This window comes from Protopterus annectens, chromosome 2.part1 (genome assembly GCF_019279795.1).
Source record: "Protopterus annectens isolate FY-2018-M chromosome 2.part1, PAN1.0, whole genome shotgun sequence".
Taxonomy (NCBI): domain Eukaryota; kingdom Metazoa; phylum Chordata; order Ceratodontiformes; family Protopteridae; genus Protopterus; species Protopterus annectens.
The window spans coordinates 283,908,928-283,932,842 of record NC_056729.1 but is presented as its reverse complement, the minus strand read 5'-3'; the positions used below and the strand labels follow the sequence as shown (position 1 = coordinate 283,932,842).

At 44.2% G+C, this 23,915-nt stretch overlaps 1 protein-coding gene across 3 annotated transcripts in view; it reads right to left on the bottom strand.

The window, feature by feature from the left end:
- The window catches only part of GNB1 (G protein subunit beta 1), a 1,803,552-nt gene that overhangs the window by 1,544,013 nt on the left and 235,624 nt on the right, over positions 1–23,915 (bottom strand). For 2 of the 3 annotated variants that reach the window (XM_044062128.1, XM_044062130.1), the window contains exon 2: positions 20,444–20,533. The exons of the other annotated variant lie outside the window; for it this stretch is intronic. The gene's annotated coding sequence lies outside the window, so the exon portion shown is untranslated. The remainder of the gene's footprint in view (positions 1–20,443; positions 20,534–23,915) is intronic. 3 annotated transcript variants of the gene reach the window in all.

Below are 23,915 nucleotides of genomic sequence, written 5' to 3'. Positions count from 1 at the left end.
CAAGAACAGGTGCTTTAAAGTTGGATGCCAAAACTGTCGAGGCCAATTTGGAGCAATCAAGATGAGGAACTTGGGCTTGTCCTGTTTTATCTTCAGTAATACCCGAGGTAGTAGAGGAAGAGGAGGGAAGGCATATGCTGAAAGGCTTCTCCAACTGAAGGACAGGGCATCCACTCTCCAAGCTGTCTTGTGGAAGGACCTGGTGCAAAAGCGAGGTAGCTGATGATTGAGATGGGATGCAAACAGATCTATCTGGGGACATCCCCAAATTGCAGTAATCTTGTTGAATAAGTTGGTGTCTAACATCCATTCGTGAGGATCTGAAATGTTTCTGCTCAGGCTGTCTGCTAAGAGATTCTGTTTCCCTGGAATGAATTGAGCCTGGAGATGTAGATTCAAGTTTAGAGCCGTGTCCCATAAAATCATAGCTAGTCTGCAAAGGGGATATAAATGAGAACCCCCCTGCTTGCTGATGTACCACATGACCGTGGTGTTGTCTGTGCGAATTAGCAGAGGCCCTGGTTGCAGAAGGCTCTTGAAGGCTAGAAGGGCATTTTGAACTGCCAACATTTCCTTCAGATTGATGTGCCAGTGAAGATGCTCCTTTGTCCAGGTTCCCTGCTGGCAATTGTCTAGAAAGTGTGCTCCCCAAGCATAATCCGAGGCGTCCGTGGTTAGGATTTGAGTAGGTTGAGGAAGACGAAAAGGCTTTCCTTCGTTTAGAGTGCATACCCTGGACCACCAGAGGAACTCCCTCTGAAGGCAGGGGATCAGAGGAATCAGAATATCCAGATCGTGGTAATGCTGTGACCATACACTTTTCAGATACCATTGGAGCTTTCTCATGTGAAGCCTTGCATTTGGAATCAACAGAATGCAAGAAGCCATGTAGCCCAGAGCCTGCAGGAATTTCCTTGCAGTGAGCTGTGATAGAGTTGCTAAGGAGCTGAAAGTAGAAGCCAGCTGAGTTTGTTTTTCTGGAGTGAGGAAAGCCCTTTGTAAGGTTGTATTTAAGAGGGCTCCCAAGAATACCATTTGTTGAGAAGGGATCAAATGTGACTTTTTTGTGTTCACTGAGAATCCCAGTAGGAGGAGAAGACGCTGAACAAAGTCCAGATGTTGAAGCAGAAGATCTTTGCTGTCTGCCTGAATAAGGCAGTCATCCAAATAGGGGTAAATCTGGATCCCCTGAAGTCTGCAGTAAGCCACTACTGGTGCCAGGCACTTGGTAAAGACTCTGGGAGCAGTAGATAAACCAAAGGGCAATACAGAGAATTGAAAGTGCCTCGAACCTGCCTTGAACCTGAGGAATTTCCTGCGTTCTTGCCTGATGGGAATATGTAAGTAGGCTTCCTTTAAGTCCAATGTCACCATCCAGGCGTCCTGAGAGAGCATTGGAATTAGTTGCTGCAGAGTAAGCATCTTGAATTTTGGAATTTCCAAAAGGTGTTTAACACAGAAAGGTCCAGAATAGGTCTCCATGAGTTTTGTTTTCTGGGAACCAGAAACAGTCTTGAATAAAAACCTTTTCCCATCTCCAAGAGTGGAACAGGCTCTATGGCTCTCATGGCCAGAAGAGCATCCACTTGAGTTAAGGCCTCTGACCACTGATGTTTTGGCAGATCTGGCCAACCGTGAGCCTTTGGTAAAGTGTAAAAGTGGAATTTGTAACCTTTTAAAATCACGTCCAATACCCATCTGTCCTGGGTAATATGAGTCCAATTTTCGTAAAAAAGAGACAGTTTTCCTCCGAGAGGGGCATCCAGGTGAAGGGGTCCTGTAGCCCAACCGAGAGTGTCATTGAGCTTGCTTTCTTTGAGATTGGGATCTGTCTTCTCCCCTTCTAGGTGAAGCAGCAGTCCATTGTCTAGATCTGTAAGAGGCCTGACCTTGACCACGACCTCTGGAGCGTCTATATCTTCCCCTTTGAGGCCTGTCAGACGTGGGAAAGGACCAATTTTTAAGAGGGACAATTCTTGGAAAATCTAGGAGGCTGAACTTGCAAGAAATCTTTTACAGTCTGCACAGACTTTGCCTTTTCTTCCATCTTTTTAATAACTTCCTCAGCCTTGGATCCAAAAAGAACATCATGTTGAACAGGGGCATCTAATAACTTAGCCTTAACCTGCTCAGGTAAACTTTGTTCACGTAGCCAGGCATGTCTCCTGATAACAGTACCAGAGGCTGCCGCCCTGCAAGAAGCATCCAAAGCATCAAAACCACAATGTAAACTATGCTTGTTCACTTGTTCAGTAGCATGCAATACATCCTGAAGTTCCTTATCCTCTGCACAAGCAGGAAGGGAAGCAAGCTTTTGCTTTAAAACAGACAAAAGAAATTGCTGATACTTAAACATATGAAACTGGCAACTTAAAGCCCTTACAGACAGGGTAGCAGAAATATATACCTTTTTTCCCCACCTGTCAAGCACGAGAATCCTTCTCAGAGGGAATAGGGTTTTTAGAAGTAGCAACCTTAGCAGCCTTAGAGCCCTGAGAAATAGTTTCAGGATCTGCAGAAGGGTTTTTAAATAAAAATAAATGAGAGTCAGGAACCCTATAAAATCTATCAGGCTTAGAAGGAGCAGGAGGCATGGAATCAGGATTCAAATTAGCCTCAGAAAAAGCATCCTCTACAATGTCCAAAACAGGAGGGATAGCTAAAGGCCTATGCTGGGGAAGAAGAAGAAATTCCCTAAGCCTCTTCTTGGAAGCAGAATACTCCTGTCCTTCCCAATGAAAATGCTCCCTTCATCTCATGCAAGGTTTCCCCAAAAGAGAAATCCTCAGGCGGAGAGGCCGAGGGTAAAGAGTCCTCAGCATCCGAATCCTCATAAGGGGAAAGGAATAGTCCTGATCTGAGGAAGAAACAGAAGATACAGAAGCCTGGTCAGAGGAATCCAGAGTAACATCCTGTCGAGGCCTTTTCTCAGGAGGGGGGCGAGAACCCCTAATCATGGTAAGCAAATCTTCAGCCATCTTTAATAATTGCTTTTGTGTCTTGGGAGTGGATTCAGAAGCAGCTTGAGCAGGAACTTTAGACTTAACAGGAGTCTTTGCCTTTGCCTTTGAGATAGTGATGTGAGTAGGCCTGAAAACCCCCTCAGAAGCCGGTACCTGCACAGCGGTTCCGGACCCATCTGAAGGAGCGACGTCCGAAGGTCCTGCAGCAGTTAAAATAGTGGGCCTTGATGGCTCCCCATGGGAGTCCGTATCGGCCATCGGTTCAGAAGTGGCGGACGACAGGGGCTGCAAAAGCGCCTCACTGACGACAGCCGAACCGGACGCTGGCTCCAGCTGCAACGAGTCCTGTTTGGACCTCGGAGGCCTGTCTTTGTCTTTGCACTTCTTTTGAACTCCGGTAGTGTCCGACGACATTCTATAATTGAAGCGTCTGCCAAAATAATTTAAAGCCCAATCATACCTACGCTTAATAGTACGAGAGTTAAACCTGGCACAGAACCGACAACAAGAAACGTCATGGTCAGGGCCTAAGCAAGGTAGACAGTAAGAGTGGAAATCTTTATGAGGTATTTGTTTCCCACACGCTATACAATTATTAACTTTTTCTGACATCGGAGGAACAAGAAAAAGATTCCCCAACGGGGTACTTAGCTTTGAGAAGAGAAGTAAGAATTTCGGACAGACAACAACAAAATACGCTGTTCGAAAATCGCCAACCAACAACTTGCGAGCTGCTTTCCACCGCACGGCAAGAAAGACTGGAGAAGATGGCGTCGGCTGACGGCTATGTACCAGAGCTGACGTCAGGGTACTAGCTTGTACAGCAGACGCCGGACCCAGACTTTGGGATTCTGGCCGACCTCGGGCTGCCTGCCGGCAGGAGCACCCTACAGTTATGACTGCAACAGTGAAACACGTAGAACATCTATTGGTTACCAGAAAGAGTCCAGTTTCTTCCACTTAAGTCCAAGACGCACCCGGATGGCAATGGGGGAATATGGAGGAGTGAATCATCCCTAATGCACACACAATTCGCAAAACAGGTCAGAAATGAATTTCAGGTATTGAAACTTGCTCAAAACTGTTTTAGTCACAAAATATGAAACAAGGCATACAGAATGCTCTAAACAATATTCAAACAAACCCGTATGTCCAATATCGATAAAAATATCCATTTTGAAATAAAGTCCAAATTGCATAAAACAAATAAATGAGAAGAAATTACCACATATCACTAACCATGTATTTTTCATATTAAGTGCATAAAAGTTTTCGCACATTTGTGCAGTACTACTGCAAACTACAGCCATTACAGAGCATATTTTGCCAACTGCAGTATTTCAAAGAGTTATTGTGCATTTGAATGCTATTACAAGCTCACAGAACACTTTGTTCAAACGTAATTACAAGGGCCATAAGTTTGTGTGTTTGTACATACCTTGTTGACAAGGGCCATAGTTTCAGTGTGTTTGTACATACCTTGTTGACATGGCAGACTAATTTTGGAAACCCAGTGCACTTGTGTTGGACAATAATGTTGCAGAGAACTGGACAGTGTTTGAGCAAACGTACAACATTTTCATACAGGCTGCATACAAAGGCATTTATTCTATTTAATTTAGCTGGGTCAGAATCCACTGAAAGGGAACATTCATTTGTGTATGCACCTGCTGTCTATGCAGGAGAGGGGGGGAAACAGTCATTGTTATACAGGCTGAATCAAGGGAGGACCCTCTGTGCTTAAAACTTAAAATTCATAGAAATGTGTAACCCCCAGATAAAATTTACAATGGAAAGGCACTTATTCTACACAAGGGATCAAAAGCCTGGTTAAACTTTTGCAGCATATATAACTAACTTGAGAAACAAATCTGAAACATGCCAATTTGGTGATTTAAGGGATGAGTTGATAAAAGACAGACGTGGGTGGTATTAAAGATGATGTTGCGAGAAAGATTTTGCTTTGCGAGAAAGATTTTGCTTTGCGACAATGACTGAACTGTGAATAAGGCCATTGAGATTTGTCAGATATACGAGCTCACAGAAAAGAACACAAATATGCATACAAATGAGAACAGCTCTAGAAGGCACAGTGACAAAGCTCATGTTGATATGCAGCACATGGTTCAAAGAAACAGGTTCAAGCACATGGCAGCAAGTGAAGTCCCTGAAGCACCTACTGGTAACCCCAGAGATGTCTAGCAAATTCGAGTTTGTACAGTCTCAGTGAAGCATAAGAGAGAGTCAACAAATTCAAAGCATGGGTTCCAACCTAGTTTCATTGCCAACTGTCATAATTGTAATGTAAATCATGAATGTAAAAGGGAGAAAAAAGTGTTTAACTTTTGGTCAACAATGCCATAAATGCAATAAGTGGAATAATTTCAAATGGTTTTGTAAATCAAAAGGCTCACATTCCTTCATTAAAAGGGAACATTTTAGGAAATGAGTTGATCAATTAGAGAGCTGCAACCCTACTCTTTATGGGGATGGTGTATCACTGCTTTATGAAACTGTCAATACAGTAGATTTAAGAGCAAAGAATGAAGTATTTTGTACTATTCAGATAAATGGCAAAAGTACAGTTTTGTACCTACCATAAATGTAGATGTTCGAGTGCTAATACAGCTGCAGCAATCACACATGGGCTCTCTGCAGTCAGGCGGTCCCTCGGTCGGCCGAATTCCAAAGTCTAGGTCCGGCGTCGGTTGTTGTTGCTTTCTTTCCTGACGTCAGTGAGGCAGGGGTATATAAGATACAGCCGACGCCATTTTCTTCAGTCTTTCTTGCCCCAGATGTCAGGTGCCCCCAGAAGGAAGGCAATACATAAATTATATTTATATACATGAAATGCAATATAATCAAAACTCAGTAGTTGCAAGCAAATATACCATAGAAGGATAACCCCATCAGGTTGTATGAAGAGGGGGTTAGGCCCTTGGCCTTTACCAAGAGGGGAAGGAGGGAGGGAAACCTGTACTGCAGCTGTATTAGCACTCTAACATCTACATTTATGGTAGGTACAAAACTGTACTATGTTCATCGTGCATACAGCTGCAGTAATCACATATGGGTAGAATCCCAAAGCTACGCACAAGGTGGTAGGCACTAGGTGGAACTGGGATGAGCCAGAATGCCCTGCAACACAGCAGTGGCAAAGCCTGCTCTAGTTTTGGAATATAAAGGCAGGTGGTAGTGTTTTGTGAAGGTATGCACAGAACTCCAAGTGGCTGCCTCCAAAATATCTTTGGTAGAAACTCCTCTGAGGAAGGCTGTAGAGGTAGCTGTGGCCCTGGTGGAGTGGGATCTGATGCCTGTAGGGACAGATTTTCCATGATAGGAGTAACAAAACCGTATGCAGTGGCCTATCCATTTTGAAATTCTCCATTTGGTAACTGGCTTCCCTTGAGCTCCTACAGCATAGGACACAAAGAGTTGCTCTGATTTCCTGAAAGGCTTTGTTCTGTCCAAATAATAACGTAGCTGTCTATGGATGTCTAAAGAGTGTAGGAGCCTTTCCCCTTTGTTTTGAGGATTGGGGTAAAAGGTAGGTAAGTGTATGGCTTGATTTAAAGCTACCCTGGATACCACTTTAGGCATAAATGACGGGTTGGTTCGAAGGGAAACCCTATCCTGATGGAAGATGAGAAAGGGCTGCACAGCCATGAGGTCTTGTAGTTCTGATACTCTACGAGCTGAGGTAATGGCCAGAAGGAAAGCTGTTTTCCAGGACAAGTATTGCAAATCTGTTGAGGCAGCTGGTTCAAAGGGAGGCAATGTTAATTTTTCTAGAATGCAATTAAGATCCCAGGCTGGTATTGGTTGCTTCCTTGGTGGTGTTATATTCTTAGCCCTCTGAGGAACTGTCTTAAGAGTGGGTGAGAGAATAAGGGTGGATCCGTGTTGAATTCTGCAGAAATGGCTGAGGCATGGATTTTTATGGAGGAAAATGAAAGTCCAGTGTTCAGCAGCTCAGCTAGATACTGCAATACCAGAGGCAAATTCAGTTTTTTAGGGTCCTGGCCTTTGTTCTCATTCCAAGAGCAAAACCGTTTCCATTTTGCAGAGTAAGCCTTTCTAGTAGATGGCCTTCTGGCCTCCAAAATGACATCCTGCACCTCTTTGGGGAGTAGAGTCTGTTGTGGTGTTAAGGAATTTTCCATGCAGCGAGATTGAGTGTTTTCAGCTGACTGTGAAGAGTTTTGTAGCTGTGCTGAGTCAGCAGAAGAGGCATTAGAGGTAGGGGCCAGGGAGGAGTATGTGTTAGGCTCCTCAGTAGTGGGTACCAGTGTTGTCTTGGCCAGTCTGGAGCAATTCGTATCATCTTCGGTCTGTCTGCTCTTGCTTCAATAGCACCTTTGGCAGAAGAGGCAGAGGTGGGAAAGCGTAAACTGTCCATGCTGTCCAACTGAATGAAAGGGCGTCCACTCTCCAGGCCTTTGAATGAAAGGCCCTTGAACAAAACTTTTCCAATTGATGATTCCTGTGGGAGGCGAAGAGATCTATGTCTGGCCTCCCCCACGCTTGGATTATCTTTGTAAACACTTGAGGATGCAAATTCCATTCGTGTGGATCTGTCATATTTCTGCTTAGATTGTCTGCCAGCGTGTTTTCCAAGCCTGGCAAGTACTGTGCTTGAAGTTCGATTTGCCATTCCAGAGCCAAGTTCCAAAGCGTCATGGCTAGTCTGCACAGGGGGTATGAATGTGTTCCTCCTTGTTTATGTACCACATTACTGTGGTGTTGTCTGTTCTTATCAATAATTGTCCTGGATGCAGGAGGTCCTTGAATGCTGTAATTGCATTTATCACTGCTAGCATTTCTTTTTGATTGATGTGAAGGTGCTTTTCCTTTTGGGACCATTTGCCCTGAATGCACCTGTCTGTCATGTGCCCCCCCCCCCCCCGGCGTAGTCTGAGGCGTCTGTTGTGATGACTTTATTTGCTTGAGGCTTGCAGAATGGAAGACCTGTGTTTGTTTGACATGCTTGGGCCCACCATAGAAATTCCTTTTGAACGCATGGAATTAGTGGTATTATTGTTTCCAAACTGTGGCTGTGTTGAGACCATAGGTTTTTTAGGTACCACTGAAGTTTCCTCATATGCAACTTTGCACATGGAATTAAAAGAATGCAAGATGCCATGAAGCCCAGAGCCTGCAGGATTTTCCTTGCAGTAAGCCTGGTACAATTTGCTAGTGTTTTGAAGTACTGAGTTAGTTGCCCCTGTTTTTCTGGCGTAAGATAGGCCATCTGGGTGTTTGTGTCCAAGCTGGCACCCAGGAAAGTTATTTTCTGAGATGGTGTTAGCCTGGATTTCTCTTTGTTGATTGTGTATCCCAGAGAATTCAGTAACACTGTTGCATAAGCCAGATGTTCCAGAAGTATGTGCTTGCTGTCCGCTTGGATCAGGCAGTCGTCCAAATAAGGGTAAATCTGTATCCCTTGAAGTCTGCAGTAGGCAATTACTGATGCCAGGCATTTCGTGAATACTCTGGGCGCAGTAGATAAGCCAAAGGGCAATGCAGAGAATTGATAGTGTATTGAACCTGCAAGAAACCTGAGGCATCTTCTGCAGCTTTGTCTGATTGGGACATGCAGGTATGCCTCCTTGAGGTCCAATGTTACCAGCCAAAACTCCTTGCCCAGCATGGGAAGAAGCTGCTGTAATGTGAGCATCTTGAATTTTGGTACGAGTAAGAATGTGTTCAGGACGGATAAGTCTAAAATGCGTCTCCAGTCGGTTCCTTTCCTTGGTACCAGAAATAGCCTGGAATAAAAACCTTGACCTTGTTCGTGAGTAGGAATAGCTTTCATGTCTATGAGCTTTGAAATTTGTAGTTGTGCCTCTGCCCTTTGATTGTGTGGCAGGTTTGGCATGCCTCTCATTTTTGGGAGAGTGTGAAAATGAAATCTGTAGCCTCTGTTTATAACGTCCAGGATCCATTTGTCTGTTGTGACAATATGCCAATTTCTTGTAAATAATGCCAGCTTTCCTCCCAAGGGTACTGCCAGCTGGTATTTGCTTGGCATGGAAAGGAGGAAGTCATTGGGTTTGTTTCCTGTATTGTTGTGCACTGTCCTCACCACCTCTTGGTGCTGGAGATTGCCATTGCCTGCCTCTATATGATCCTTGTGATTGCCCTCTGCCCCTTGTGCATCTGTATCTACCTCTTTGGGGCTTGTCCGTGGCTGGAAAGGACCAGTTTTTAGAAGGCCAATTTCTGCTAAAATGTGGTGGTCGAACCTGTAGAAAAGCTTTGACTGTTTGCATAGATTTGGCTTTTTCTTCCATTTTCCGTAGTATCTCCTCAGCATTAGTACCAAATAGCACATCCTTTTGTAAAGGAGCATCTAATAGTTTAGCTTTCACATGAACAGGCAAGATTTGTTCCCCAAGCCATGCATGTCTACGAATGACTGATCCTGTCACAGCAGCTCTACTTGAGGCCTCTAGGGCATCATAGCCACATTGTAAAGTGTGTTTACCCACTTGCTCTGCACTATGCATCATATCCTGCAACTCCTTCAAATCTGATTGTTCAGGTTGAGACATTTTATTTCTTAATTGTGATAACAGAAACTGCTGATATTTAAGCATATGAAACTGACAATTTAAGGCCCTCATAGCTAGGGTGGCCGAGGTATATACCTTTTTTCCCCACCTTTCTAAGGATCTTGACTCTCTTTCTGAAGGTAGTGGATTCTTAGCAGTAGAGGCCTAGATTCCCTTGGGGCCTTGAGAAATGGTTTCAGGGTCAGCATTATGGCTTTTGTAAAGAAATTAGTGAGAGTTAGGAACCCTGTAGCACCCATCAGGCTTGACTGGGGCAGGAGGCAGTGAATCCGGATTAAGGCAAGCCTCCGGGTAAACATCATCAAGCACGTCCAAGACAGGAGGTATCGCCAGAGGTCTGTGTTGAGGTAACAAAAGAAATTCCCTAAGTATTTTCTTGGAATCAGAAAAGTCTTGGCCCTCCCAATGGAAGTGTTCCCTCAAGGAGTGCAAGGTTTCCCCAAAAGAAAAATCCTCAGGAGGAGATACTGAAGGAATGGACTGCTCTGCGTCAGAGTCTTCAAATGGGGAGTAAGAGTGTTCCTCTACATCAGAATGTTCTGAAAAAATGGAGCCCTGATCAGAAGAGGGAGAATCCTTCTCCACTCTGGGTCTCTTGTCTGGAGGGGGTTGGGAACCCCTGATAAGAGTAATCAAATCTTCAGCCATTTTAAGCATCTGCTTTTTAGGCATGGGGCCTGGGGATGGGCCCTGTGCAACAGGCCTCTTGGAATGTCTGGCTGATTTGGACTTAGTAAAGGCCTTAATGGAAAAGGAAGATGAAGGCCTAAAGACACCATGAGTGGAAGTGGACCTGTCCACATTAGGAGGCTCCACGCTCACAGTGGCTTCAGTGGTTGTAGTCTGGGTCTGGGCCGAGGAACCTGCGGTCTCTGTTACAGAAGACACCGCCAAAGACTTGTCGTCGGTAGTCAGGGACTGCATAGGCGTCTCGCTGAGAACCGGACCACATGTAGCCGGTTTTGGCGTGGTGTCGGTGTTGCGTTTTTTGGTCAAAACGGTAGTCTGAGTCTCCGACGACATTTTATAATCAAAGGCTGTACCAAAAAAGTGTTGGACGAACTCCGCCCGACGCTTAATAGTGCGTTCATTGAAAGTCGCGCAAAAGCGACAGCCCGAGACGTCGTGGTCTGGGCCTAAACAAGGTATGCAAAGGGAATGGAAATCCTTATGCGGTATTTGCTTCCCACAAGAAATACAATTGTTAACTTTTTCTGACATCGGTCTGAGGCAAGAAAAGTTTCCCCAACGGGGTACTTAGCTTTAATAAAGACTTTGGTTTCCAATTTTTTGTAAATTCAGGAGCTGGCCGACCGGCACTTGCGAACTGCTTCTGCTTCGGGCACCGCGCGGCAAAAAAGACTGAAGAAAATGGCGTCTGCTTGTCTTGTATACCCCTGCCTCACTGACGTCAGGAAAGAAAGCGACAACAACCGACGCCGGACCTAGACTTTGGAATTCGGCCAACCGAGGGACCGCCTGACGGCAGAGAACCCATATGTGATTACTGCAGCTGTATGCACGATGAACATCCAACAGAGCTCAAAGTTGACACAGGTTGCAAGTGCAATGTTATGTCAGCAGAAACATTTGCTAAAGTATGTCATGGTGAAAGGTTTGATTTGGCAAAGTGCATGAAACTTGCTGCTTATGGAGATGAAGAAATTCAAACTTAAGGCTCAGTACTGTTTTTATGTTACTCTGCTGGGAGAAGCTACGATTTATTTTGTGGTCAAGAGGCATGCCCAGTCATTATTAGGGCTCAGTGTCTGAAAATGTGACTGCTTTCATTTAATAAGGAAGTTACATTAGCTCGAAAGACCACTAATTTCGCCCAGTACATTTTTCACCTATGCTGATCTCTTCAAAGACAAACTGGGGAAGCTTCCAGTTGTGTACTCCATGAAGTTAAATCCAGATGTCAGCAGCTCAAAGTTCCAATAGCCATGCAAAACAGAGTCAAAGCCAAATTAGATAAAACGGTGCGACAAGGTGCGATTTGTCCAGTTGGTTCTGCTACTTCTACTGAATGGGCATCTTCCATGGTGGCAGCTCATAAGAAAAGCTCAGATGACATCAGAATAAGTGTGGATTCATCAGATTTGAACAAAGCACTAAAAAGACATAATCCAATGCGCAGCTGAAGTTGCAGCACTTCTGCTAAATGCCACTGTTTTTTCTCTCTTAGATGCAGAGTTCATTTTGGCAAATTCAGCTTGGCAATAAATCACTGCTCACTACTTTCAGTACTCTGGCAGGTACAAATTTCTGAGAAAGCCATTTGGGATAAAATCTGCAAGTATATAGTCTTTCAACATGCAATGGAGCAACTTTTTTCTGGGTATCTTTCTGTTGTTATAATACACAACATACTAGTAGGAGGTAATGGTGAAGCTGAGCATGACAGAAACCTCAGAAAGGTTCTGGAAAGGGCACGTCAAGTGAATCTTAAACTCAATCCACAGAAATGTAAATTCAAAATGTAAATTCAGGCTACAACAGATTACTAATGTTGGTCATTATTTACTAGTTCAGGCATGCAATCAGACCCTTCAGAGCAAAACAGCCATTCTAGAGATTACAGCTCCAATGTTCAAGCCCTGTAATGTTTTCTCAGTGGTTAACTATCGAGGCAAGGTCATTCCAGACTTGAGACAACTTTCAGCACCGCTCAGAGTGGACAAGTAAAGCTGTATCCTGGTTTTGGTTGGAGCAACACCAAAGAACATCTGGTATCCTGAAACAGAGAAAGTACAGTTGTGTACACCTACCATAAATGTAGATGTTCGAGTGTCTTCACTGTTGCAGTCATAACTGTAGGGTGCTCCTGCCGGCAGGCAGCCCGAGGTCGGCCAGAATCCCAAAGTCTGGGTCTGGCGTCGGCTGTACAAGCTAGTACCCTGACGTCCGTACGCTCTGGTACATAGCCGTCAGCCGACGCCATCTTCTCCAGCCTTTCTTGCCCCAGATGTCAGAAGTCCCCAACAAAACAAAAATGAATCCAACAAGGAAACACAAATACACCACAAAAAAGGAAAAGTGAGAAATAAGAGGGGATAGGAGGGAGGGAAACCCCGACTGCAACAGTGAAGACACTCGAACATCTACATTTATGGTAGGTGTACACAACTGTACTATGTTCTTAGTGTTTCACTGTTGCAGTCATAACTGTAGGGTGGAATCCCAAAGCAGTGTAAAAGGGGAGGAGGCTTTAGATAGAAGAAGGGGAGGCAAGAATACCCTGCAGAACAGCAGAGGCAAAGCCTGCCCTGGTCTTAGAAAACAGGGGGAGATTGTATTGCTTGGAAAAAGTATGCACAGAACTCGAGGTGGCAGCTTCCAAGATATCCTTGGTAGGGACTCCTCTGAGGAAAGCTGTAGAAGTGGCAGCTGCTCTAGTAGAATGACTTCTAATAGTACCTGGTAACGGTTTCCCATGATGAGTGTAACAAAATCTAATTCCATAAGTAATCCATTTGGAAATAGTTTGTTTAGAAATAGGTTTTCCAAGAGAACTGGAGGCAAAAGAAACAAACAATTTATTAGACTTTCTGAACTCTTTAGTCTTGTCCAGGTAAAATCGTAACTGCCTGTGCACATCCAATGAATGCAAAATCCTTTCCCCTTTATTTTGAGTATTTGGAAAGAAAGTAGGAAGGTGAATTGTCTGATTTAAAGCCACTTTCGAAATCACCTTAGGCATGAAAGTAGGATTGGTCCTCAAAGATACTCTGTCCTGATGGAAAATAAGGTATGGTTCCACAGCCATGAGAGCTTGCAACTCTGAGACCCTTCTGGCAGAGGTCAATGCCAATAAAAGAACAGTCTTCCAGGATAAAAACTTAATATCTGAAGATGCAGCAGGCTCAAAAGGAGGCAAAGTTAGTTTTTCCAAAACATAATTAAGATCCCAGGCCGGGACAGGAGGGGTCCTAAGGGGCCACAAATTTTTAGCCCCTCTCAAGAATTGCTTCACCAAAGGATGAGAAAAAACAGGAGGATCAGAACTGACATGCGCAGAAATAGCAGAAGCATGAATCTTAATGGAAGAAAAGGAAATTCCTTTAGATAAAAGTTCTGAAAGGTAAAGCAAAATAGAAGAGATCAGGTACCAGAGGATCCGAGCCTCGGCCCTGCATCCAAATACAAAACCTATTCCATTTAGAAGCATAGGATTTCCTAGTGCTAGGCCGTCTAGCTTCCAAAAGAACATCCAAAACTTGCTTGGGAAGACTAGAGGAAATCAAATTTCTTTGAAGAGCCACGCTTCCAGGCAAAGGGTCTTGAGGTTGGGATGTAGTAACTGACCCTGATGCTGGGACAAAAGCGAAGGATTCAGAGGGAGAATCCAAGGAGGCCTCAAGAACAGGTGCTTTAAAGTTGGATACCAAAACTGTCGAGGCCAATTTGGAGCAATCAAGATGAGGAACTTGGGCTTGTCCTGTTTTATCTTCAGTAATACCCGAGGTAGTAGAGGAAGAGGAGGGAAGGCATATGCTGAAAGGCTTCTCCAACTGAAGGACAGGGCATCCACTCTCCAAGCTGTCTTGTGGAAGGACCTGGTGCAAAAGCGAGGTAGCTGATGATTGAGATGGGATGCAAACAGATCTATCTGGGGACATCCCCAAATTGCAGTAATCCTGTTGAATAAGTTGGTGTCTAACATCCATTCGTGAGGATCTGAAAGGTTTCTGCTCAGGCTGTCTGCTAAGAGATTGTTTCCCTGGAATGAATTGAGCCTGGAGATGTAGATTCAAGTTTAGAGCTGTGTCCCATAAAATCATAGCTAGTCTGCAAAGGGGATATGAATGAGAACCCCCCTGCTTGATGATGTACCACATGACCGTGGTGTTGTCTGTGCGAATTAGCAGAGGCCCTGGTTGCAGAAGGCTCTTGAAGGCTAGAAGGGCATTTTGAACTGCCAACATTTCCTTCAGATTGATGTGCCAGTGAAGATGCTCCTTTGTCCAGGTTCCCTGCTGGCAATTGTCTAGAAAGTGTGCTCCCCAAGCATAATCCGAGGCGTCCGTGGTTAGGATTTGAGTAGGTTGAGGAAGATGAAAAGGCTTTCCTTCGTTTAGAGTGCATACCCTGGACCACCAGAGGAACTCCCTCTGAAGGCAAGGGATCAGAGGAATCAGAATATCCAGATCGTGGTAATGCTGTGACCATACACTTTTCAGATACCATTAGAGCTTTCTCATGTGAAGCCTTGCATTTGGAATCAACAGAATGCAAGAAGCCATATAGCCCAGAGCCTGCAGGAATTTCCTTGCAGTGAGCTGAGATAGGGTTGCTAAGGTGCTGAAAGTAGAAGCCAGCTGAGTTTGTTTTTCTGGAGTGAGGAAAGCCCTTGGTTGTATTTAAGAGGGCTCCCAAGAATACCATTTGTTGAGAAGGGATCAAATGTGACTTTTTTGTGTTCACTGAGAATCCCAGTAGGAGGAGAAGACGTTGAACAAAGTCCAGATGTTGAAGCAGAAGATCTTTGCTGTCTGCCTGGATAAGGCAGTCATCCAAATAGGGGTAAATCTGGATCCCCTGAAGTCTGCAGTAAGCCACTACTGGTGCCAGGCACTTGGTAAAGACTCTGGGAGCAGTAGATAAACCAAAGGGCAATACAGAGAATTGAAAGTGCCTCGAACCTGCCTTGAACCTGAGGAATTTCCTGCGTTCTTGCCTGATGGGAATATGTAAGAATATGTAAGTAGGCTTCCTTTAAGTCCAATGTCACCATCCAGGCATCCTGAGAGAGCATTGGAATTGGTTGCTGCAGAGTAAGCATCTTGAATTTTGGAATTTCCAAAAAGGTGTTTAACACAGAAAGGTCCAGAATAGGTCTCCATGAGTTTTGTTTTCTGGGAACCAGAAACAGTCTTGAATAAAAACCTTTTCCCATCTCCAAGAGTGGAACAGGCTCTATGGCTCTCATGGCCAAAAGAGCATCCACTTGAGTTAAGGCCTCTGACCATTGATGTTTTGGCAGATCTGGCCAACCGTGAGCCTTTGGTAAAGTGTAAAAGTGGAATTTGTAACCTTTTAAAATCACGTCCAATACCCATCTGTCCTGGGTAATATGAGTCCATTTTCGTAAAAAAGAGACAGTTTTCCTCCGAGAGGGGCATCCAGGTGAAGGGGTCCTGTAGCCCAACCGAGAGAGTCATTGAGCTTGCTTTCTTTGAGATTGGGATCTGTCTTCTCCCCTTCTAGGTGAAGAAGCAGTCCATTGTCTAGATCTGTAAGAGGCCTGACCTTGACCACGACCTCTGGAGCGTCTATATCTTCCCCTTTGAGGCCTGTCAGACGTGGGAAAGGACCAATTTTTAAGAGGGCCAATTCCTGGAAAATCTAGGAGGCTGAACTTGCAAGAAATCTTTTACAGTCTGCATAGACTTTGCCTTTTCTTCCATCTTTTTAATAACTTCCTCAGCCTTGGATCCAAAAAGAACATCATGTTGAACAGGGGCATCTAATAACTTAGCCTTAACCTGCTCAGGTAAACTTTGTTCACGTAGCCAGGCATGTCTCCTGATAACAGTACCAGAGGCTGCCGCCCTGCAAGAAGCATCCAAAGCATCAAAACCACAATGTAAACTATGCTTGTTCACTTGTTCAGTAGCATGCAATACATCCTGAAGTTCCTTATCCTCTGCACAAGCAGGAAGGGAAGCAAGCTTTTGCTTTAAAACAGACAAAAGAAATTGCTGATACTTAAACATATGAAACTGGCAATTCAAAGCCCTTACAGACAGGGTAGCAGAAGTATATACCTTTTTTCCCCACCTGTCTAAAGCACGAGAATCCTTCTCAGAGGGAATAGGGTTTTTAGAAGTAGCAACCTTAGCAGCCTTAGAGCCCTGAGAAATAGTTTCAGGATCTGCAGAAGGGTTTTTAAATAAAAATACATGAGAGTCAGGAACCCTGTAAAATCTATCAGGCTTAGAAGGAGCAGGAGGCATGGAATCAGGATTCAAATTAGCCTCAGAAAAAGCATCCTCTACAATATCCAAAACAGGAGGGATAGCTTAAGGCCTATGCTGGGGAAGAAAAAGAAATTCTCTAAGCCTCTTCTTGGAAGCAGAATACTCCTGTCCTTCCCAATGAAAATGTTCCCTCATCTCATGCAAGGTTTCCCCAAAAGAGAAATCCTCAGGCGGAGAGGCCGAGGGTAAAGAGTCCTCAGCATCCGAATCCTCATAAGGGGAAAAGGAATAGTCCTGATCTGAGGAAGAAACAGAAGATACAGAAGCCTGGTCAGAGGAATCCAGAGTAACATCCTGTCGAGGCCTTTTCTCAGGAGGGGGGGTGAGAACCCCTTATCATGGTAAGCAAATCCTCAGCCATCTTTAATAATTGCTTTTGTGTCTTGGGAGTGGATTCAGAAGCAGCTTGAGCAGGAGCTTTAGACTTAACAGGAGTCTTTGTCTTTCCCTTTGAGATAGTGATGTGAGTAGGCCTGAAAACCCCCTCAGAAGCCGGTACCTGCACAGCGGTTCCGGACCCATCTGAAGGAGCGACGTCCGAAGGTCCTGCAGCAGTTAAAATAGTGGGCCTTGATGGCTCCCCATGGGAGTCCGTATCGGCCATCGGTTCAGAAGTGGCGGACGACAGGGGCTGCAAAAGCGCCTCACTGATGACAGCCGAACCGGACGCTGGCTCCAGCTGCAACGAGTCCTGTTTGGACCTCGGAGGCCTGTCTTTGTCTTTGCGCTTCTTTTGAACTCCGGTAGGGTCCGACGACATTCTATAATTGAAGCGTCTGCCAAAATAATTTAAAGCCCAATCGTACCTTCGCTTAATAGTACGAGAGTTAAACCTGGCACAGAACAGACAACAAGAAACGTCGTGGTCAGGGCCTAAGCAAGGTAGACAGTAAGAGTGGAAATCTTTATGAGGTATTCGTTTCCCACACGCTATACAATTATTAACTTTTTCTGACATCGGAGGAACAAGAAAAAGATTCCCCAACGGGGTACTTAGCTTTGAGAAGAGAAGTAAGAACTTCGGACCGACAACAACAAAATACGCTGTTCGAAAATCGCCAACCAACAACTTGCGAGCTGCTTTCCACCGCACGGCAAGAAAGACTGGAGAAGATGGCGTCAGCTGACTGCTATGTACCAGAGCGTACTGACGTCAGGGTACTAGCTTGTACAGCCGACGCCGGACCCAGACTTTGGGATTCTGGCCGACCTCGGGCTGCCTGCCGGCAGGAGCACCCTACAGTTATGACTGCAACAGTGAAACACGAAGAACATCTGATAGTCCACCAACTCTCAGATACTATGATGTTCACAAGCCAGTTATTCTTTCATGTGATGCTTCCAAATTTGGTCTTGGTGCAGTCATTTGACAAGAGGGTCAATCTGTTGCCTACACATTGTCACTCAAACTGAAATGCAGTATGCTCAGATACAGAAAGAGCTCTTGGTAATTGTGTTTGCATGTTCCAAGTTCCATGATTATGTTTATGGGAGACCTATCCAGATCAAAACAGACCTCCAACCTCTAATTACTATCTTGAGAAAGCCTATGCATTCAGCTCCATCCAGATTTGCAATTTCAACATCATACATTGCAAAGTATAATTTCAATCTTGTCTACAAGAAAGAAACTTCTTTATCTTGCTGATGCATTGTCCAGATCACCCAGAAATACCACAGAACAGAATTAGAACCTTGATTTTGATGTCATGGAAGTGAGAAAATTTTCTTCCACACATCTTCATTAAATGAGAGATTACACAGCCACAGATCCAGTTTTACAAAGGCTCAACCACTTTATCAAGGGTGGCCATCAAAGCAATCTACTTTACCTCAAGAAGATCAACCTTACAGAGATGAGATTTTGTCTGACAAAGGTATCATTATGAAAGGTCCGAAAGGTCCAAAAGTAATTGTTCCAAAGTCCTTGCAACAAGAGTGCATTACTATCTTGCATCATGATCACCCAGGAACAGACCATCAAAAGAAGAGCAAGAGGTATAGTATTTTGGCCTATGTCGCAAGACAGAGATCTGGACAGCACTTTCATCTTGCTCCGTGTGTAACATACAAAGCCTCATCAACAGAGAACCACTTCATCTAAACCAGATTCCGGAACTCTGTCACCAGTAGCCACACACATTTGAGTGGAATGGTCAACATTATTTGGGGTTAGTAGATTCGTACTCCAACTGGTCTGAGATTGGCCTACTTCCTAATCTACCATCCTGAACTGTCATTACTATGATAAAAGCTATTTTTGAAGTCCAAGGTAGTCCACACACAGTTATTTCTTACAATGGCACTCAGTTTATAAGACAACAGTTCAAAAGATTTGCAGAAGAATGGGACTTTGCTCATGTCAGGAGTAAGCCAGAGTGTCCGCAGTCAAATGGTTTGGCAGAACGTGCAGTTCAAAGTGCAAAACAGTTACTACAAAGTCAAAATGAGACAAAAGTGATGTTCCTCAATCTCTTGAATATTAAAAATATTCCTCATGACAAACATCTTGGTTCACCTGCTCAGAGACTTGTCGAGACAAACCAGAACCAACCACATTACCAATCAGTAGTCAATTGTTGGTTTTCATGCGTCAAGAACAGGTCAGTGAAAGCCTACCTGTTGAAGCATTTAACTCAGAAGTCCTACTATGATAAGACCAGTAAACCACTTAATCCAATACGAGAAGGAGAAGCAGCAAGGATGCAAACATCCAAAGGTTATGATCGGATTGGTGTCATGAAGAATATTTGCCCACAGCCAAGATTGTACATTGTGGAATCACAAGGAGCAGAGTTTAGGCAGAATCAGAAACATCTGAGACCAGTGTCAGAGCCTATACCACAGCACATAGCCTGTGAGAAAGACCATCTCAGAGTGAGTTGTCCCATTTTCCAATGCCAGAGTAAGTTCCAGAGAACATTCCCATTTCCGTGAATAATCCAGAAGTTCCTGAAACGAGTTGTTCACCAAAGGCTGTCCCTGTTGCTAAATTCAGTTCAGATTGTTATGTTACGAGAATCCAGTCGCATCTCCAGACCATGTAACAGATACACAGCAACTTGGACATGATCATGTTTGTTTCTAATGTCTATAATAATGCAGGTCTAACTAATGTTTTTGCCAAGGGCAATCTTTAGGAGGAAGAATATAGATCAATGTGTGTGTATGTACCTTTAAGAAGCTATCCAAGGGCTTGCACAAGTGTACAAGTACTAAGCATGTGCAAGTCTGACTGCCATTTTGTAGTAAGCTATTGAGATGCAAGTATGTATGTATGGAAGGTCTGTCTGTTAACCAGTCTGGTTTATATTTTATGATGCTGCTATCCATCCTGATGTGCTTCTATGTATTAAAGCATCTAAACGAAATACACCACCTGTTTGTCTCTATGTTACAGAGGGACGAGCGACACGCACAAAGGATGGACCATGCCAGAAAAGTGAGAAAGTAGGCAGGTATATTAAGCATGACCAACATGCTTTTCAACTCGTCCTGTTATGGTTAAGGAACATGGACCTGCTTTTCCTCAAAAACAGTTATGGTAAGTACCCAACTTTCATATGTGGTAAGAAAAGGTCCATCCACCAAAACAAAAAAGATCTCCAGCAAATCCCCGTTCAGTGCTCCTTAAGGTACTTGCCCCTCAGGACAATGACCCTAAAAGAATACCTAGCAATGGACATCGCATCCAGCTTTAGAGGGCTCAGAAAAAAGCACAGAGTAAACACAAGAGCTGCAGCACAGAAACCATCTGAGCTAGGTTTCTTTAATAAAAATATGCATGCAGCAGTACACAGCCACAAGTTTACCACGTTTATTATAACAGAGTTGTACATATATTCATCACTTTACAAAAGATAATACTGAAAACTTGCTGACCTAATTTTTGCACTGAAAAAGGAAACAACTGACTGATTACCTCTGAACATAGCCTTTGTCCTTCAATCCTAAAACCTCAGCAGCCTGGAGGTCCACAGAGAAGAAGAGATTCTCTTCCTGGTTTGGAATACTGCAAACAAGACAGACAGACTAAGGTAACTTTTTAAAACTTTTGGCATAAAAGAATGGCTAGTACAAAATGCAACCCTCTCTGTACAAAATAAAAACACAACATACGCTTGTCAAACATTCTGGCAGAGTTAACAGACATGAAAACAACTCTGAGAAAACATTTTATATCTAAAATTACATAACATCGAAAAGAAAAACCCAACGTTTCCAACAATTAAAACCACCAGTACCGTATTGGATCCTGTAAAGAGGTATCTAAGTAAGAACTCACCTTTCAGAAAAGCTTCATGAGCCTTTATCAATATCAGAAGAGAGAAACAGAAGTCTTTACAAGTCAGAGATGGCTATAAGATGGACCCAGACAATTTGGCAACAGATTAGAATATAATCTTATGTCAGAGAAAAATAACGGAGGAGGAGATGGAGAAAAAGAAGAGGTTGAACTGCCTTCTGCAACCCGGAGAGAAATGGGTCTATATGGCATATTTGTCACAGACAAACGGGTCCACCTGTCCCTAGAATCTGAACATTTCTAAGACTTCTACGAGGAAGAAATTATCTGAACCACTCAAGAGGAAAGGGTGCTACTTGCTACTACAGGAACTGAAGTTATGTAGACAGCCTTAGGAAATAAATTTCTACCGAGCAACTCAAAACACTGTATCCTACATACTACTATGAGATGACAGTGTCTGGCATACGAAGTATCTTCTGACCCAGTACTGCTGGACCTACTCTACATCAAATCAAACTGCATCAGGAAGACCATCTACAGCTGTAAACCTCTTCTGCAACTTAACATAATGGTTTGCAGGGACAGATGTATCTAGCAGAGGATCTTGCTCCGAAACAGACTCCTCCCCCAAGAAAACAAAGCCCATCCCAGTCTATACTGAAGCACAGCTTGGATACAAGGATGGGTAATAGAAAGTTTACCCCAGGACTGACTGCTTTAAGATTTACAGCTCTGAAAACAAGTGGGATGAAATCACTGGGAACCTAGAATGGTGGAAAAAGTACAGTTTTGTACCTACCATAAATGTAGATGTCCGAACAGGATAGCATCTGCAGTCCTAACAAATGGGTTGTCCTGTCGTCAGGCAGCCCTTCGGTCGGCCGGATTCCAAAGTCTGGGTCTGGCCTCGGCTGGTGTCGCACTTCACCCGACGTCATCTCTGCTGGTCTTCGGGTATAAAGGCATCAGCCGACGCCATTTTCCTCAGTGTTTCTTGCCCCAGATGCCAATAGCCCTCTTGGATAGCTAAATTTTTGGGAAAATGCCAATGTTTCCCAAAAGGTAGAAGGCAAACATAAAAAATATGCATGTATGTACATATATACAAACAAATACACCATAAGAGATCCCCCCCAGCTAGCTAATAGGTGGGCAATACCCTAGGAGTACCACAGAGGGGAAGGAGGGTGGGTAATCCTGACTGCAGATGCTATCCTGTTCGGACATCTACATTTATGGTAGATACAAAACTGTACTATGTCCTTCAAGGATGCATCTGCAGTCCTAACAAATGGGTAGAATACCATAGCCAAACTAGGGGAGGAGGAATAAGAATTATGGTGTACTTAGGATCCCTTGCAACACAGCAGTGGCAAACCCTGCTCGGGATCTAGAGTATAGAGGTAAGTTATAATGCTTGGCAAATGTATGCACGGAGGTCCAAGTAGCAGCCTCAATAATGTCCTTGGTAGCCACTCCTCGCAAGAAGGCTGTGGTAGTGGCTGTAGCCCTTGTAGAATGAGGCCTTATGTTCTGTGGAATTTGCTTTCCATGATAGGAGTAACAGAATCTTATGCAATTTCCTATCCACTTAGAGATTGTCTGTTTGGAAATTGCTTTTCCTTCCCTTCCTGTTGCATAGGCTACTAGTAGCTGGTCAGTTTTTCTATTGCCCTTGGTTCTGTCCAGGTAGTAGCGCAACTGTCTATGTACATCCAAGGTATGCAGCAGTCTTTCCCCATTGTTCTGCGGATTGGGAAAGAAGGTAGGTAGGTGGATTGCCTGGTTTAAAGACAGTCTGGATACCACCTTAGGCATAAATGTAGGATTAGTTCTCATGGACACTCTGTCTTGATGGAAGATTAGGAAGGGTTGTACTGCCATTAAAGCCTGTAGTTCCGAAACCCTTCTTGCTGAAGTAATTGCCAGTAGGAAAGCAGTTTTCCAGGATAGGTGTTGTAGATCTGCTGTTGCTGCTGGTTCGAATGGAGGGAGTGTCAATTTTTCTAGCACAAAATTCAAGTCCCATGCCGGTAATGGTGGTTTCCTAGGAGGTTTTACATTATTAATTCCTCTGAGGAACTGCCTGAGTAGAGGATGCGAGAAGACAGGAGGTTCGAGGCTGTATTCTGCAGAAATAGCTGATGCATGTATCTTGATGGAGGAATAGGACAGGCCAGTATGTAGGAGCTCTGCCAAATATTCCAGGATGTTGGCAATATCTACTTTTTACACATCTTTCCCTCTTTCCGTACTCCAAATGACAAACCTTTTCCATTTCCCTGCATAGTTCCTTCTAGTAGAAGGTCTGCGGGCCTCCAGGATAATGTCTTTAACCCTTTGGGATAAAACTGGGTTAGATGTTCTTATGTAATGTTCCAGGCAGTGAGATGCAGAGTTTTCAGGTTTGGATGCAAGATGCTGTAGTTGCACTGAGTCAACATCAAGGGAATCAGGGGTAGAGTCCACGTCCCCCCCCCCCCCCCCCCCGAGACCTGCTCCTCAGTAATGGATACCAATGTTGTCTTGGCCAATTTGGAGCTAACAGAATTATCCTTGGCCGTTCCTCTTTGATTTTCAGTAGTACCTTGTGCATCAAAGGGAGGGGTGGAAATGCATATGCTGTCAGGCCTTTCCAGTTGAAGGATAGAGAGTCCACCTTCCAAGCAAGAGGGTGATATGTCCTTGTGCAGAATTTCTTGAGCTGGTGGTTGAGTGGGGATGCAAACAGGTCTATTTGTGGCATTCCCCATTTCTTTGTGATGGCCTTGAAGACGTCCGGGTGTAGCATCCATTCGTGAGCATCCGAGGTAGTTCTGCTTAACATGTCTGCTAGGATGTTTTCTTTTCCCGGTACAAATATTGCCTGTAATTGAATGTTGTAGCTCAGAGCCATATTCCACAGGTCCAGAGTCATTCGGCATAGGGGGTATGAATGAGTGCCTCCCTGTTTGTTGATGTACCACATGACTGTGGTGTTGTCTGTCCTTATCATCACTTGGCCCTCTGAGGAATGGTCTGAAATTCTGGATTGCCAGTTTTACTGCCAGCATCTCTTTTTGATTTATGTGCAGGTGTAGCTGATCTGTAGTCCATAGGCCTTGAATGCACTTGTCCAGCATGTGTGCCCCCCAACCGAGGTCTG